Below are 17898 nucleotides of genomic sequence, written 5' to 3'. Positions count from 1 at the left end.
AAAGAAGGGGCATATGCACCCCAGTGTTCATGGTAGCAATGTCCACAATAGCCAAACTGTGGAAGGAGCAGAGATGCCCTTCAACAGATGAATGGATAAAGAAGATGTGGTCCATATATACAATGGAATAGTACTCAGCCATCAGAAAGGATGAATACTTACCATTTGCATCGACATGGATGGAGCTGGAATGGATTATGCTAAGTAAAATAAGTCAAGCAGAGAACGACAATTATCATATGGTTTCACTCATATGCGGAACATAAGGAATAACATGGAGGACCACAGTGGAAGGGAGGGAAAATTGAATGGGAAGAAATCAGAAGGGGAGATAAACCATGAGAGACTCTGGACTCCAGGAAACAAACTGAGGGTTACAGAAGGGAGGGGAGTGGGAGAGTGGGGTACCCGGGTGATGGGTATTAAGTAGGACACGTGTTGTGATGAGCACTGGGTTTTATATGCAACTAATGAATCATTTAATGCTACATCAAAAACTAATGATGTATCCTGAGATTAAGAATTCCTCATATCAGTGAGGTCATATGATACATGTCTTTCTCTGATTGACTTATTTCACTCAGCATAACACCCTCCAGTTCCAACCACATTGTTGCAAATGGCAAGATTTCATTCCTTTTGATGGCTGCATAATATTCCATTGTAGATATATACCACATCTTCTTTATCCATTCATCTGTCGATGGACATCTTGGCGCTTTCCACAGTTTGGCTATTGTGGACATTGCTGCTATAAACTTTGTGGTGGGGGTGTGGGAGGGATGGGGTGGCTGGGTGATGGACACTGGAGGGGGTATGTGCTATGGTGAGCGCTATGAAATGTGCAAGACTGTTAAATCACAGATCTGTAGCTCTGAAACAAATAATACATTATATGTTAAAAAAAAGAAGAAGATAGCAGGAAGGGAAGAATGAAGGGGGGGAATCGGAGGGGGAGACAAACCATGAGAGATGATGGACTCTGAAAACAAACTCAGGGTTCTAGAGGGGAGGGTGGTGGGAGGATGGGTTAGCCTGGTGATGGGTATTAAAGAGGGCACATTCTGCATGGAGCACTGGGTGTTATGCACAAACAATGAATCATGGAACACTACATCAAAAACTAATGATGTAATGTATGGTGATTAACATAACAATAAAAAAATAAAAAAAATTAAAAAATAAAAACCTTTGGAAAAAGAAAAAAAACTAATGATGTAATATATGTTGGCTAATTGAACATAATAATAAAAATAATAAATAAATAAATAAACAAAAATAAAGTAATGATCATAAAGATACTGGACTTGAGGAAAGAGTGGAGGACAGCAGTGAGACACTTAACAAAGAGAAAACATAAAAAAAAAGAACCATTCAGAGCTGAAGAACACAATAAATGAAATTAAAAATACACTAGGTGAAATAAACAGCAGGCCAGGGAATGCAGAAGAATGATCTCAAGGACAGAATAATGGAAAGTACTCAAACTGAGGAGGGGAGAGAAAAAATAAATACACAAAAAGGGAATAGACTTAAGGAATGCAGTGACTCCATCAAGCATAATAACATTCATATTATAAGAGTCCCAGAAGAAGAAGAAAATAGATAAAGGGGCAGAAAACATATTTGAAGAAATAATAGCTGAAAACTTCCTTAATCTGGGGAAGGAAACAGATATTCAGGGCCAGAAGGCCCAGATTTTGTCCACCAACATAATCAACCCAAGGAGGGTTGAAACACATAGTAATTAAAATAGCAAAAAGGAGCGATAGAGAATTTTAAAACCAGCAAGAGAAAAGAAGACAGCAACATACAAAAGAAACCTTATAGGGCTATCAGCAGGTTTTTCAGCAGAAACTACATACCAGAACAGAGTGGCATGATATATTCAAAGTGCTGAAAGGGAAAAAAAAATGCAGCCAAGAACACTCTATCCAGAAAAGCTATCATTCAAAATAGAAAGAGGGATATAGAGTTTCCCAGACAAACAAAAGCTAAAGGAGTTCATGACCACTAAAGCAGCCCCACAAAAAATGTTAAAGGGGACTCTTTGAGTGGAAAGGAAGACCATAAGTAAGAGTAAGAAAAGTAGGAAACATAAAAGCTGTAAAAAATAAGTATGTCTCTAAAAATCAGTCAAGGGACTCACAAAATAAAAGGATGTAAAGTATGACACCATATACTTAAAATGTGGGGAAGGAGGGTCAAGAATGGTTTCAAACTTAACTATCAACTTAATAATACTTCTATATGCAGAAGATGTTATATATAAAACTAACAGCAACAAATCAAAACCAGTAGATAGGCAAAAGATGAAGAGAAAGGAATCCAAGTGTATCACTGAAGGAAGCCAACTTATGATGAGAGAAGAGAGCAAGAAAGGAAAGGAACAGAAAAGATCTACAAAAAACAACCAGGAAACAAGTAATAAAATGGCAGTACATACTTCTCAATAATTACTTTGAATGTAAATAGACTAAATATTCTCATCAAAAGACATAGGATGATGGAATGGATAAAAAAAAAAAGTCTTATTTATATGCAGCTTGCAAGAGAAAGCCAAGGTGGCAATACATATATCAGACAAAATAGACTTTATAAGAAACACTGTAAGTAGAGACAAAAAGGACAATATATAATATATATTATATAGAGAGAGAAATAGAATAGAAAATAGAAAAATAAACAGGACAATCCAATAAGAACCTATAACAATTTCAAATAATTATATACCCAGCATGGGAACACAGAAATTCATAAAGCAGTTAATAACAAGCATGAAGGAACTAATTGTAATACAATTAGAATATTGTATTTGTATTACTAGAGTATCACAATTTGTATTACTAGAGCATTACAATTTATCTTACTCTAGTAATACAATAATAGTAGGAGACTTTTACACTCCAATTATATCAAATGACAGATTGCCAAACAGAAAATCAATAAGGAAACGGTGGCTTTGAATAACATACTGGATGAGATGCATTTAACGTGCATATTCAAAACATTCCATCTTAAAACAGCAGAATACACATTCTTTTCAAGAGCACACGGAACATTCTCCAGAATATATCACATATTAGGCCTCAAAACAAGCCCCAATAAATTAAAAAAAAAAAATCAAGGTCATGCCATTCATCTTTTATGACTACTAATGTTATGAAACTAGAGGTTAACTACAAGAAGAAAATCTGGAAAGACCACAAATACATGGAGGTTAAATAACATGCTGCTAAATAATGAATAAGTAAACCAAGAAATCAAAGAAGAAATCAAAAAGTACATGGGAACAAATGAAATTGAAAACACAATGGTCTAAAAACTTTGGGATGCAGCAAAAGCATAACAGCATCTTTCTATGTCTCCTGAGGCAAGGGAAATAAAAGCAAAAATAAACTGTTGGGACTACATCAAAATAAAAAGTATCCAGGCAATGAAGGAAATGATCAACTACACTAAAAGGCAACCTACTGAATGGGAGAAGATATTTACAAATGACATCTCCGATAACTGTTTAGTATCCAAAATATTCAATAATTGGTTTGTATCTAAAAATATAAAGAACTTATATGAGTCAACACCAATAAATAAATAATCCAATTAAAGCATGGACAGAAAAAATGAACAGACATTTCTCCAAAGAAGACGTCCAGAAGGCCAACAGATACAAGCTTTCTTGTGGTCAACATCACTCATCATCAGGGAAATGAAAATGAAAACCACAATGAGATATCACCTTACAACTGTCAGAATGGCTAAAACAAAACAAAACAAAACAAACAAACAGAAAAACAAGAAACAGCAGGTATTGGCAAGGATGTGGAGAAAAAAGAACTCTTGCACCGTCGGTGGGAATGCAACCTGGTACTGTATGGAACTTCCTCAAAAAATTGAAAATAGAAGTAACCTATGATCCAGTAATCACACTACTATTCACCCAAAGAATACCTGAAGAATACAAAAACACTATTTTGAAAAGATATATGGACTCCTATGTTTATTGCAGCATTATTTACAATGGACAAATTGTGGAAGCAGCCCAAGTGTTCCTCAATAGATTATATATATATATAATGTGACATATACATCTATCATCTATCTATCTATATCTATCACCTATCTATATCTATCTATCATCTATCTATCATCTATCTATATCTATCTATCATCTGTCCATATATAAAGATGTGGCATATATGCCACAAAGCATTGCACAAATGCAATAACATAGATGGAGCTACAGAATATAATGCTAAGCAAAATAAGCCAGCCAGTGAAAAAGCAAATATTTGATTTTACTCATATGTTGAATTGAAGAAACAAAACAAATAACAAAGGAAAAGAAAAGGAGACAAGCCAAAAACAAAAAACAAAAAACAAAACAAAACAAAAAACCCAAAATGGACTTTTAACTATAGAGAGCAAACGGATGTTTACCAGAGGGTAGGTGGGTGGGAAGATGAGTGAAATAGGTGAAGGGAATTGAGAGTACACTTATCTTGATATACACTGAGTAATATATAGAATTGTTGAATCAGTATATTGTACACCTGAAACTAATATAACACCATGTTAACTCCACTGGATTAAAATTTAAAAATATAGTATCCATCAACTTTTCACACTGAAAACATAGGATTTTAGTACACCATTATTATCACCCTTCCATTTAACAACTCTACTTGTTACTTTTTTTTTTAAAGATTTTATTTATTTATTTGAGAGAGAGAATGAGAGAGAGAGAGCATGAGGGGGGGAGGGTCAGAGGGAGAAGCAGACTCCCTGCCATACAGGGAGCCCGATGGGGGACTTGATCCTGCGACTCCTGGATCATGACTTGAGCCAAAGGCAGTCGTTTTAACCAACTGAGCCACCCAGGCGCCCTCTACTGGTTACTCTTGAAAAAAATTCCAGCTTCATTAAGATATACTTGACCAATACAGCTACTGGTTACCATTTTGTCTTTAAATTGCATACTTAAACCTCTTTTCCTTGTTTCAATAACTGTATTTAGTCTATTGATTTTCTATCTCTCTTCTGGGGTATTTCTTTAACTTTATCTTCCAAACTTACATATAATTTCTAATTTTGGAAATAATACTTTGTGGTATTTTCTACTTTTTGTACTGCAACTTTTCCTGTCCTTTTGATTTTTTCAATGAATGAAGTTGCTTTACAAGTTTTCTGAAAATGCAAATTAGAGGGCTTTAGAGTTTCATTTATTTGTTTGCTTAGTTTTGTTCTTTGAATTATCTCTTTTTAAAAATTTCCCTGGGGTCAATACTTGTGTTTGTTTTCTGTTCTTTGCCTTTCACGCTGTTGATTTTCTTCAACACCTCTATGTTTTTGTTGACATTTAAGAATAAGCAATTTGTTTGAGTTTTCTAGGTAACTCTCTTTCTATTTAGATCATTTTCCCATTAGGTTTCCCTGTGTTTAGAAAGGCTGACTCCAAATCTGTATATGTGGGTCAAGCTTATACACTGACAGGTTTTATTTAAGGTAAGTAGTGCAACAACCTTTCAATTAGGATTTTCCCAAAAGCCAGAATAGGAAGAATTTCGCTAAGAAGCATACACATTCACCCTGAGTAAATTCTCCTCATTTTTTTTGGCTCAAATTTTTTAGAGAGGAGTCCATTTGCTTTTGTCTATGGCTAACACACTCAGTTGCCTGGGTTCTAAGTATCCAGGGAAGGAAATTTACTGTAGGTAGACTAGTAATTAAGTCCTTTTAATGGTCAGTGGGCAGGGCAGGGCTGTTCTCTTTCTACCTGTCAACTCTGACTCTAGAGTTCCTCCTCCTCTGTAGCCCTACTTGTATATTCAGACATTTACACTGCTACTCCTTACTCTTTATTTTCTGTAAAATGTCTTTAACCTTCTTTAATTCCATGATGGCCCCTTTTCCATTCTCTTCACTACTGCAGGATTTTTCGTTATCATCATTGTTTGGCAGTTTGCAGAGAAAGAGTAGGCATAAATGTATGATCAGTCCACCATCTAGAATGTAAAACTACCTTCTTTTAGATGTTACTAAAAAGTTCAGAGAAGATAATGAAAATGCATTGTGCTGATTTTGTTAACATTATACATAGGATAAAAATTTTAATACAAGGATCTGAAGTATGTTATGAATGTCTCTTTAAAGACACCGACTTTTCAGTGAGAGAGATAAGATATGACATATCTCCTACTGGCGGCGCTATAAAACTGATGCTTTACTTAAAGCTGCTTATTTTCAAATAGCTAATTCAATGAGGTAACCTGAGCTGAAGGAGCCAAAGGTGTTACTTATTTGTTATAATCTCCCTTCCACTTGAATTTCTACAAAGAGTTTTCTGCCCGTATAATTTCAGGGGTCTAAAGGAATACATCAAATGATATTCAGACAAATAATTATGAGAGTCCCTTTGGGCAAGGGGACAATTCTACTACAAATTGTCTATTATAATTTGACTAGGCTGCTCCTTCTGATATGAGTATACACATCTTTTTCTTTTCTCTTCAGCATATTTTATCTAGCACATATTTTAGTCTCATTTTCAAGTTGAGTTTTGTCCATAACATGTATACTTCCATTTTTAGATCCACATTAGGTACAGAATATTTATCTTGTGTCATAAAAATATGGAAGGTATTATTCCTTATCATGCTGGCAAATCACAGTGACCTAGCTTTATGTTTGTCCACCTTCTGAGAATATTGATTGCAAAAAAGCAAATATAGAAGAAGATCATGCTATATATAAATATATATATATGTGTGTGTGTGTATATATATATGTATACATATATATGTGTATATGTATATACACATATATATGTTTAAGTTTTCAAAAACTGTACTGCTTCTCTGTCAAGTTGTAAGGATATATGTATTTTTTTAGGTTTCTGAATATCCATAACACTGGAAGTATCTTCTTGTTTTTAAATACAAGTAAATAGAGAGGAACATCTCAAATGTAATTTCAAATTAGTGAAATTTCTGTCTTTTTCTAGCTTTCTCTCTCTCCCCCCTCTCTTCCACCCTCCATCTTTTTCTCTTTTTCCCTCTCCCTTTATTCTCTCTTGCTTTCCTGCTTTCCCCCCACTTTGGCTGTTTTATATAGATAGAATAATAGTCAATACAGAGAGAGAGGAAAAAATTATGTATTAATTTAAACCCAGAGTTACACTAACAAATAGTTTGACTGATTTTTCCAACTGAATTAATCAAATGTTATTTTGTGTACACCTTACTTTGTATTCTATGTTCTATTTCTTCTGCTTTTCATAATTGTTGGAGAATTGCAAAATAAGATATACACACCTTTATTATTTTCTAGTTATGTCAATAATTTAAAGTCAATTAATATAGTTTGTTGTTGTTGTTGTTCCTCCACAGTGACCAAGGCCAAAATTTCCCTGGAAAGATCTCTTTTTTAAATTTTATTATGTTATGTTAATCACCATACATTACATTGGTAGTTTTTTATGTAGTCTTCCATGATCCATTGTTTGCATATAACACCCAGGGGTCCATTCAATATGTGCCCTCTTTAATACCCATCACCAGGCTAACACATCCTCCCACCTTCTCCCCTCTAGAACCCTCAGTTTGTTTCTCAGAGTCCATAGTCTCTCATGGTTTGTTTCCCCCTCGGATTCCCCCACTTCATTTTTCCCTTCCTACTATCTTCTCTCTCTCTCTTTTTTTTTTTTAACATATAATGTATTATTTGCTTCAGAGGTACAGGTCTGTGATTCAGCAGTCTTACACAATTCACAGCACTCACCATATCACATACCCTCCCCAGTGTCTTCCTCAATTTCTTTCTTGAGTATTTTATAGTTTTCTGAGTACAAACTCTTTGTCTCTTGGGTTAGATTTATTCCTAGGTATCTTATGGTTTTGGGTGCAGTTGTAAATGGGATCGACTCCTTAATTTCTCTTTCTTCTGTCTTATTGTTGGTGTATATAAATGCATCTGATTTCTGTGCATTGATTTTTTTTATCCTGCCACTTTCCTAAATTCCTGTATAAGTTCTAACAGTTTTGGGGTGGAGTCTTTTAGGTTTACCACATAAAGTATCATATCATCTGCAAAGAGTGAGAGTTTGACTTCTTTGCTAATTCGTATGCCTTTTATTTCTTTTTGTTGTCTAACTGCTGTGGCTAGGACTTCTAGTAGTATGTTGAATAGCAGTGGTGATAGTGGACATCCCTGCCATGTTCCTGACCTTAGGGGGAAAGCTTTCAGTTTTTCCTCATTGAGAATGATATTCACTGTGGGTTTTTCATAGATGGATTTTATGATATTGAGGTATGTACCCTCTATCCCTATACTTTGAAGAGTTTTGATCAAGAAAGGATGCTGTACATTGTCAAATGCTTTTTCTGCATCTATTGAGAGGATCATATGATTCTTGTTCTTTCTTTTATTAATGTATTGTACCACATTGATTGATTTGTGAATGTTGAACCACCCTTGCAGCCCAGGAATAAATTCCACTTGGTCGTGGTGAATAAACCTTTTAATGTACTGTTGGTTCCTATTGGCCAGTATTTTGGTGATAATTTTTGCATCCATGTTCATCAGGGACACTGGTCTGTAATTCTCCTTTTTGATGGGGTCTTTTTCTGGTTTTGGGATCAAGGTAATGGTGGCCTCATAAAATGAGTTTGGAAGTTTTCCTTTGATTTCTATTTTTTGAAACAGTTTCAGAATAAGTATTAATTCTTTTTTAAATGTTTGGTCAAATTCCCCTGGGAAGCCATCTGGCCCTGGACTCTTGTTTTTTGGGAGATTTTTGATGACTGCTTCAATTTCCTTAGTGGTTATAGGTCTGTTCAGGTTTTCTATTTCTTCCTGGTTCAGTTTCGGTAGTTGATACATCTCTAAGAATGCATCCATTTCTTCGAGATTATCTAATTTGCTGGCATATAGTTGCTCATAATATGTTCTTATAATTGTTTGTATTTCTTTGGTGTTGGTTGTGAGCTCTCCTCCTTCATTCATTATTTTATTTGTTTGGGTCCTCTTTCTTTTTGATAAGTCTAGCCATGGTTTTATCAATCTTATTAATTCTTTAAATGAACCAGCTCCATGTTTCGTTGATCTGTTCTACTGTTCTTTTGGTTTCTATTTCATTGATTTCTCTTCTCCTGCTGGGTTTAGGCTTTATTTGCTGTTCTTTCTCCAGCTCCTTTAGGTGTAGGGTTAGGTTGTGTATTTGAGACCTTTCTTGTTTCTTGAGAAAGGCTTGTATTGCTATATGCTTTCCTCTTAGGACCACCTTTGCTGCATCCCAAAGATTTTGAACAGTTGTGTTTTCATTTTCATTTGTTTCCATGAATTTTTTTTAAATTCTTCTTTAATTTCCTGGTTGACCCATTCATTCCATAGTTGGATGCTCTTTAGCCTCTATATATTTGAGTTCTTTCTGACTTTCCTCTTGTGATTTAGTTCTAGATTCAAAGCATTTTGGTCTGTAAATACGCAGGGAATGATCCCAATCTTTTGGTACTGGTTGAGACCCGATTTGTGACCTAGGATGTGATCTATTCTGGCGAATGTTCCATGGGCACTAGAGAAGAATGTGTATTCTGTTGTTTTGGGATGGAATGTTCTGAATATATGTGTGATGTCCATTTGGTCCAGTGTGTCATTTAAAGTCTTTATTTCATTGTTGATCTTTTGCTTAGATGATCTGTCCATTTCAGTGAGAAGGGTGTTAAAGTCCCCTACTATTATTGTATTGTTTTCAACGTGTTTCTTTGATTTTATTATTAATTGGATTATATAATTGGCTGCTCCTATGTTAGGGGCATACTTATTTACAATTTTTAGATTTTCTTTTTTTTTTTAAAGATTTTATTTATTTATTTGAGACAGAGAGAATGAGAGAGAGAGAGCACATGAGAGGGGGGAGGGTCAGAGGGAGAAGCAGGCTCCCTGCCGAGCAGGGAGCCCAATGCAGGACTCGATCCAGGGACTCCAGGATCATGACCTGAGCTGAAAGCAGTCGCTTAACCAACTGAGCCACCCAGGCGCCAAATTTTTAGATTTTCTTATTGGATAGACCCTTAAATATGATATAGTGTCCTTCCTTATCTCTTATTACAGTCTTTGGTTTAAAATCTAATTTGTCTGATATAAGGATTGCCACCCCAGCTTTCTTTTGGTGTCCACTAGCATGGTAAATGGTTTTCCACCCACTCACTTTCAGACTGGAGGTGCCTTTGGGTCTAAAATGAGTCTCTTGCAGACAGCATATCGATGGGTCTTGTTTTTTTATCCATTCTGATACTGTGTCTTTTGATTAGGGCATTTAGCTCATTTACATTCAGGGTAACTATTGAAAGATATGAATTTAGTGCCCTTGTATTGCCTGTAAGGTGACTGTTACTGTATATTGTCTGTGTTCCTTTCTGGTCTATGTTACTTTTAGGCTCTCTCTTTGCTTAGGGGACCCCTTTCAAGATTTCTTATAGGGCTGATTTTGTGTTTGCAAATTCTTTTAGTTTTTGTTTGTCCTGGAAGCTTTTTATCTCTCCTTCAATTTTCAATGACAGCCTAGCTGGATATCGTATTCTTGGCTGCATATGTTTCTCATTTATTGTTCTAAATATATCATGCCAGTCCTTTCTGTCTTGCCAGGTCTCTGTGGATAGGTCTGTTACCAATCTAGTATTTCTACCATTGTAGGTTACAGACCTCTTGTCCCAAACTGCTTTCAGGATTTTCTCTTTGTCTCTGAGACTCATAAGTTTTACTATTACATGTCAGGGTGTTGACCTATTTTTATTGATTTTGAGGGGGGTTCTTCTCTGTGCCTCCTGGATTTTGATGCCTGTTTCCTTCTCCAAATTAAAGAAGTTCTCTGCTATGATTTGCTCCAATATACCTTCTGCCCCTCTCTCTCTTTCTTCTTCTTCTAGGATCCCAATTATTCTAATATTGTTTTCTCTTATGGTATCACTTATCTCTCGAAGTCTGCCCTCATGATCCAGTAGTTGTTTATCTCTCTTTTTCTCAGGTTCTTTATTCTCTATCATTTGGTCTTCTATTTCCCTAATTCTTTTTTCTGCCTCATTTATCCTAGCAGTGATAGCCTCCATTTTTTATTGCAACTCATTAATAGCCTTTTTGATTTTGACTTGGTTAGATTTTAGTTCTTTTCTTTCTCCAGAAAGGGTTTCTCTAATATGTTCCATGCTTTTTTCAAGCCCAGCTAGTATCTTTAAAATTGTCATTCCGAACTCTAGTTCCAACATCTTACTAATGTCCGTATTGATCAGGTCCCTGGCAGTCAGTACAGTCTCTTGTTCTTTTTTTTTTTTGAAGTTAGTTTTTCCATCTTGTCATTTTGTCCAGAGGAAAACAGATGAATGAGAGAACAAAACGCTAACAGGGTAACAATTACCCCAGAAAAATATACACTATACAAATCAGAAGAGTTCTGAAACCAGGGGAAAAGGAAAGGAAAGAAAAAAAAAAACAAAAAACAAAGAAAAAGAAAGAAAAAAAGAATATGATCAAATATGATCAGGCTGGTGAATAGATCAGTGCCACACACTAGATTTTGGGCATATTTTTGTCTGTTAGAAGAAACTGCCTCCCAAAATTTTAAAGAAAGAAAAACTTACATATATACCAAAAATAAGGTTAACTATAATGAAGGGATAGAATATGACTGTAAGGATGAAAATTATAAAAGATATTATAAAAGGAATTAATAAGATAAGAAGTTGCTTGAAAAAAGAAAGAAGAGAAATTAAAAAAAAAAAGGGAGAGAATGTGATCAGACAGGAGACTAAAACAAAGACAGACACTAGAGATTTAGGGTATATTTTGGTCTGTTAGAAGAAACTATATCCCAAAATTTTAAAGAGAGAAAAACTTATATATATATATACCAATAATAAGGTTAACTTCAATGAAGGGATAGAATATGACTCTAAAAATGAAAAAAAAAAGATTTTTTATTTTTATTTTATTTTATTTTATTTATTTATTATTTATTTGAGAGAGAGAGAATGAGAGAGAGCACATGAGAGGGGTTAGGGTCAGAGGGAGAAGCAGACTCCCTGCCGAGCAGGGAGCCTGATGCGGAACTTGATCCCGGGACTCCAGGATCATGACCTGAGCCAAAGGCAGTTGCTTAACCAACTGAGCCACCCAGGTGCCCCAAAAAAGATTTTTTAAAAATGAATTTATAAGATGTTGGTTGAAAAAGAAAAAGAAAAATTCAAAAAAAATAGAAAAATAAAATTAAAAAAATTAACTTTGAAAGACTAACGAATCAGGGGTAAAAAAGCCATGAATTCTATGTGCTGTATTCCCCTAGTGCTGGAGTTCTGCCATTCTCATTGATCGGTAAAGTTGGCCTTGGCTGGCTATTCTTGCTGATCTTCTGGGGGAGGGGCCTGTTGCAGTAATTATCAAATGTATTTGCCCAAGGTGAAATTGCCCCACTCTTGCTGGGGACAGTCTAAGTAATCTGCTCGAGTTTGCTCTCGGTAGGTTTTGTTCCCTGCAAGCTTTCCGTACAGCTTTCAAGGATGAAACTGAAAATGGCAGTCTCCTAATCTCCGCCTGGAGGAGCTGAGAACTCAGAACCCCACTCCTCAGTGAGCCCCCAGAGAAAAGCTGTCAATCACTCCCATCTCCCTGGTTTCCGGCCACACTCCGTGGTCACCCAGCCTGTGACTGAGCTTTTCTATCTCTGGCACATGACCCTGTTTGCTGTCTCCAAACCCCCTAGATTCCTGCTATGCTCTCCCGAGCCATTCCTCCCCAGGGGAGGAAGGGGAGTCTCCCTGGATCTGCCACTTGTTGGGTCCCTGCTGGAAGAGCAGTGGCCCGACTGTGCTGCAGATCATGGTTTATGGCAACCCTGAGCTGAAAGCCCACTCCTCTGCTCCGTCTTTGCAGCTGGCTTCCCTGCTCCGATACCTGGGAGCTCTGCTGCACTCAGGCACCCCTGGTCTTTCTGTGATCCTGAGGGTCCTGAGACCACACTGTCCCAGCGAGTGTTCCACCTCCCACTTAGCCACTGGAGTGACATCCCTCAGCGGAGCAGACTTTTAAAAGTTCCGATTTTGTGCTCTGCTGCTCTATCACTTGCTGATAGCCAGCTGACGGGGGGGGCCCTCCCCCGCCGTCTATCCTCCCAAATATTGCCTCAGATTCACTTCTCCACACGTCCTACCTTCCAGAAAGTGGTTGCTTTTCTGTTCAGAGAGTTGCTGCTATTCTTTTCTTCAATTGCCTGTTGAGTTTGTAGGTGTTCAGAGTGGTTTGATCCCTATCTAGCTGAATTCCTGGGACCAGGTGAAATTAGGTCTCCTACTCCTCTGCCATCTTGCTCTTCCTCCTCCAATTAATATAGTTTTAATGAGCACTTATAAGGAATTCTGGAAAGAACTGACAAAGATGACAAGATGAAAACACATGCTGTCTCTTTACTACAGGAATTCCAAATCTTGTAGGAGTGATTAGGGAAAAAAAAAAAATACATTGCTGTAATACAAAGTTGACTGCAGCAAAGATCAAGGGATATTTATCAACAAATACTTGGAATTTATGTTTGCCCATCTCTTGTATTGGGCCTTATTTATTTAAGATAGATTATGTCTGTTTCACCCTACAAAAAAATATATATGTCATTTCATCAACTCCTATTTCAGCAGTTACTAAAAGAATGTCAATAACTCAAATTTTATCTCTAGCATAGATCTCTGCTTTAAGTGTAGGTAAATGTTTTCAAATGTTTTTACACATTTCTATTTAAACCTCTTGCAGATACCTCACTATCTACATGTCTCAAAATTCAGCTCATAAAATTTAAAAAAAATTCATTTTCCTCTTACTTTTCCTAGTCTGGTGATAAGAGAGTCTTCTCCTCAGACTGCTCTAATCTGTGTATCTATTGTATTCCTAAACCATAATGCTTTTTTATTCCATATGACCCAAACACCATTGGGGGTATGTTTTCAAATATGAATATTTCAATTTTGACTATTTTTCTTCCTTCATACTGCCACGATCCTCCCCTAAGACATTATTCTTCCTTTGCACAACTGCATCACACAATAACAAATATTCTGACATGTATTGTTGCTCCACTTCAATTCATTCTCTGAATTGCAGTCAGAATGATATTTTTAAAGGAAAACCTGATGGAGACACTCATACATTTCCATTACTCTAAGAAAAACATTTTTATTTAGTTTTTTTGAGTATAGTTGACATACAATGTTACATTAGTTTCAGGTGTACAACATAGTGATTCAACTTCTTTATACGTTATGTTATGTTCACACATTACGTTATGTGTCTACCATCTCTCACCATGCAATGTTATTACAATATTATTGACTATATTTATTATGCTGTACCTTTTATTTCTGTAACATTCGTTCCATAACTAGAAGCCTGCATCTTCCACTCTCCTTCACCCATTTTGTCCATCTCCCCATTCCCCTCCTCGGTAACAACCATCAGTTCTCTGTATTTATATATCTGATTCTGCTTTTTGTTTCTTTGTTTATTCATTTGTTTGATTTTTTTTTTTTGATTCCACATATGTGTGGAATATCTTTCTTTTTCTTTTTGGCTTTTTAAGTTTATATTTTAATTCCAGTTAGTTGACATACAGTGTTACTTAAGTTTCAGGTGTACAATATAGTGATTCAACAATTTTATACGTTACTCAGTGTTCATCACAGTAAGTGTACTCCTAGTTCCTTTCACCTATTTAACTCATCCCCCCACCAACCTCCCCTCTGGCAACCATGAGTTTGTTCTCTGTATTTAGTAGTCTGCTTTTTTGTTTGTTTGTCTCTTTTTTTCTTGTTTATTCGTTTTGTTTCTTAAATTCCGCATGTAAGTGAAATCATAAGGTATTTGTCTTTCTCTGATTTATTTCACTTAATGTTGTACTCTAGCTCCATCCATGTCATGGAAAATGGCAAGATTTCATTCTTTTTTATGGCTGAATATTTCATTGTGTATATATATAAATATAATCTTCTTTATTCCTCAATCGATGGACACTTGGGCTGCTTCCGTATCTTGGCTATTGTAAAAAATGCTGCTATAAACATAGGAGTGTATGTATCCCTTTGATTTAGTGTTTCTCTATTTTTTCAGTAAATACCCACTCATGTCATTGCTGGATCATAGGGTAGTTCTATTGTTAACATTTCAGAAACTTCCATACTGTCTTCCAGAGTGAGTGCACCAGTTTACATTCCCACCAACAGTGCTAGAGGGTTCCTTTTTCTCCACATCATCCCCAGCACCTGTTGTTTCTTGTGTTCTTGATTTTAGCCATTCTGACAAGAGTGAAGTGATATCTCTTTGGGGTTTTTATTTGCACTTCCCAGATGGAAAGCAATAATGAACATCTTTTTCATGTATCTGTTGGTCATTTGGATGTCTTCTTTGGAGAAATATCTGTTAATGTCTTCTGCCCATTTTTAATCAGATTATTTGTTTTTTAGGTGTTGAGTCATATAAGTTCTTTATATGTTGTGGTTACTAACCCATAACGGGACATGTCATTTGCAAATATCTTCTCCCAATCCACGTTATCTTTTAGTTTTTTTTGACTGTTTCCTTCACTGTGCAGAAGCCTTTCCTTTTGATGTAGTCCCAATAGCTTATTTTTGCTTTTATTTCCCTTCCCTCAGGAGACATATCAAGGAAAAAATATCAAAGAGTTTACTGCCTGTGTTCTCTTCCAGGATTTTTATGGCTTCAGATGTCATATTTAGATCCTTAATTCATTCTGAATTTATTTTCGTGTATGGTGTAAGAAAGTAGTTCAGTTTTTTTACTTTGCATGTTGCTGTCCAGTTTTCCCAACACCATTTGTTGAAAAGACTGTCTTTTCCCATGGGGCACTTTTTCCTGCTTTGTTGATAATTAATTGACCATATAATTGTGGGTTTATTTCTGGATTTTCTATTCTGTTCCATTGATTTCTACATCATTTTTGTGCCAGTACCATACAGTTTTGATTACTACAGCTTTGTAATGTAACATGAAGTCTGGAATTGTGATGCCTCCAGCATTGCTTTTCTTTTTTAAGATAGCTTTGAATGTTCAGGATCTTTTGTGGTTCCATACAAATTTTAGTATTTTTTGTTCTCGTTCTGTGAAAAATGCTGGTGGTATTTATATAGGGATTGCATTAAATGTGTAGATTGTTTTGGGTAGTGTTTTTGAACAATATTTGTTCTTCCAATCCATGAGCATGGAATGTCTTTCCATTTCTTAGTGTCATCTTCAAATTCTTTCCTCAGTGTTTTATAGTTTTCAGAGTACAGGTCTTTCACCTCTTTGGTTGGGTTTATTCCTTGGTATTTTATCATTTTTGGTGCAATTGTAAATGGGACCAATTCCTTAATTTCTCTTTCTGCTGCTTCATTATTGGTGTATAGAAATGCAACAAATTTCTGTACATTGATTTTGTATCCCGTGAATTACTGAATTTGTTTATGAGTTCTAGCAGTTTTTGTTGAAGTCTTTCAAGTTTTCTATAGATAGTATTTTGTCATTTGCAAATAATAAATGTTTTAATTCTTCCTTACTTATTTCAATGCCTTTTCTTTCTTTTTGCTTGAGTGCTGAGGCTAGAACTTCCACTATTATGTTGAATAAAAGTGGTAAAAGTGGACATCCTTCATTTCTTCCTGACCTTAGAGGAAAGCTCTCAGTTTTTCCCCATTAAGGAAGATGTTAGGTGTGGGTATTTTATATATGGCCTTTATTATGTTGAGGTATGTTCCCTTGAAACATACTTTGTTGAGGGTTTTTATCATGAATGGATTTGTACTATTTCAAGTGCTTTTTCTGTATCTATTGAAATTATTATATGGTTCTTATCCTTTCTCTTATTAATGTGGTGTATCATATTCACCCTTTCAACCCAGGAATAAGTCCCATTTGATTGTGGTGAATGATCTTTTTAAATGTATTGTTGGATTTGGTTTGCTAGTATTTTGTTGAGGATTTTTGCATCTATGTTCATCAGGGATAATGTCCTATAGTTCTCTTTTTTAGTGGTATCTTTATCTGATTTTGGTATTAAGGTAATGCTGGCCTTATAGAATGAATTTGGAAGTTTTCCTTTCTCTTCTATTTTTAGTTTGAGATGAATAAGTATTAGCTATTCTCTAAATGCTTGGTAGATTTCACCTGTGAAGGCATCTGTTCCAGGACTTTTGATGTTGGGATTTTTTTGATTAGTGATTCAATTTCTTTGCTGGTTATCAGGTTATCAGTCTGTTCAAATTTTCTATTTCTTCCCATTTCAGTTTTAGTAGGTTATATGCTGCTAGGAATTTATCCCTTTCTTCTAAGTTGTACAGTTTGTTGGCATATATTTTTAATGATATTCTCTTATAATTGTTTGTATTTCTGTGTTATTGGTTGTTCTTTGTCCTCTCTCATTTGTGGTTTTATTTAGTTGAGTTCTTTCTCTTTTTTTCTTGTTACGTTTGGCTACAGGTTCATCAATTTTATTGATTTTTTTTTTAAAGAACCAGCTCCTGGTTTCATTGATTTGGTCTATTGCTCTTTTAGTTTCTATATCATTTATTTCTCTCCTAATATTCCTTATTTCCTTCTTTCTACTGGTTTGGGGTTTTTTTTTGTTGTTGTTGTTTATTTTTTTCCCCTAGCTTCTTTAGGTGTAAGTTTAGGTTGTTTATTTGAGATTTTTCTTGCTTCTTCAGGTAGGCATGTGGTGCTATAAACTTCCCTCTTAGAACCACTTTTGCTGCATCCCAAAGGTTTTGGTTTTTATGTTTTCATTTCCATTTGTTTCCATGTACTTTTTTATTTCTTTGTTTATTTCTTGGTTGGTGTTTTCATTGTTGAGTAGAATGTTATTTAACCTCC

The sequence above is a fragment of the Mirounga angustirostris genome, unplaced genomic scaffold (assembly GCF_029215605.1).
Source record: "Mirounga angustirostris isolate CCGP_5_RB_7025 unplaced genomic scaffold, mMirAng1.0.hap1 SCAF_11, whole genome shotgun sequence".
Classification (NCBI taxonomy): domain Eukaryota; kingdom Metazoa; phylum Chordata; class Mammalia; order Carnivora; family Phocidae; genus Mirounga; species Mirounga angustirostris.
This window is presented reverse-complemented; position numbering follows the sequence as displayed.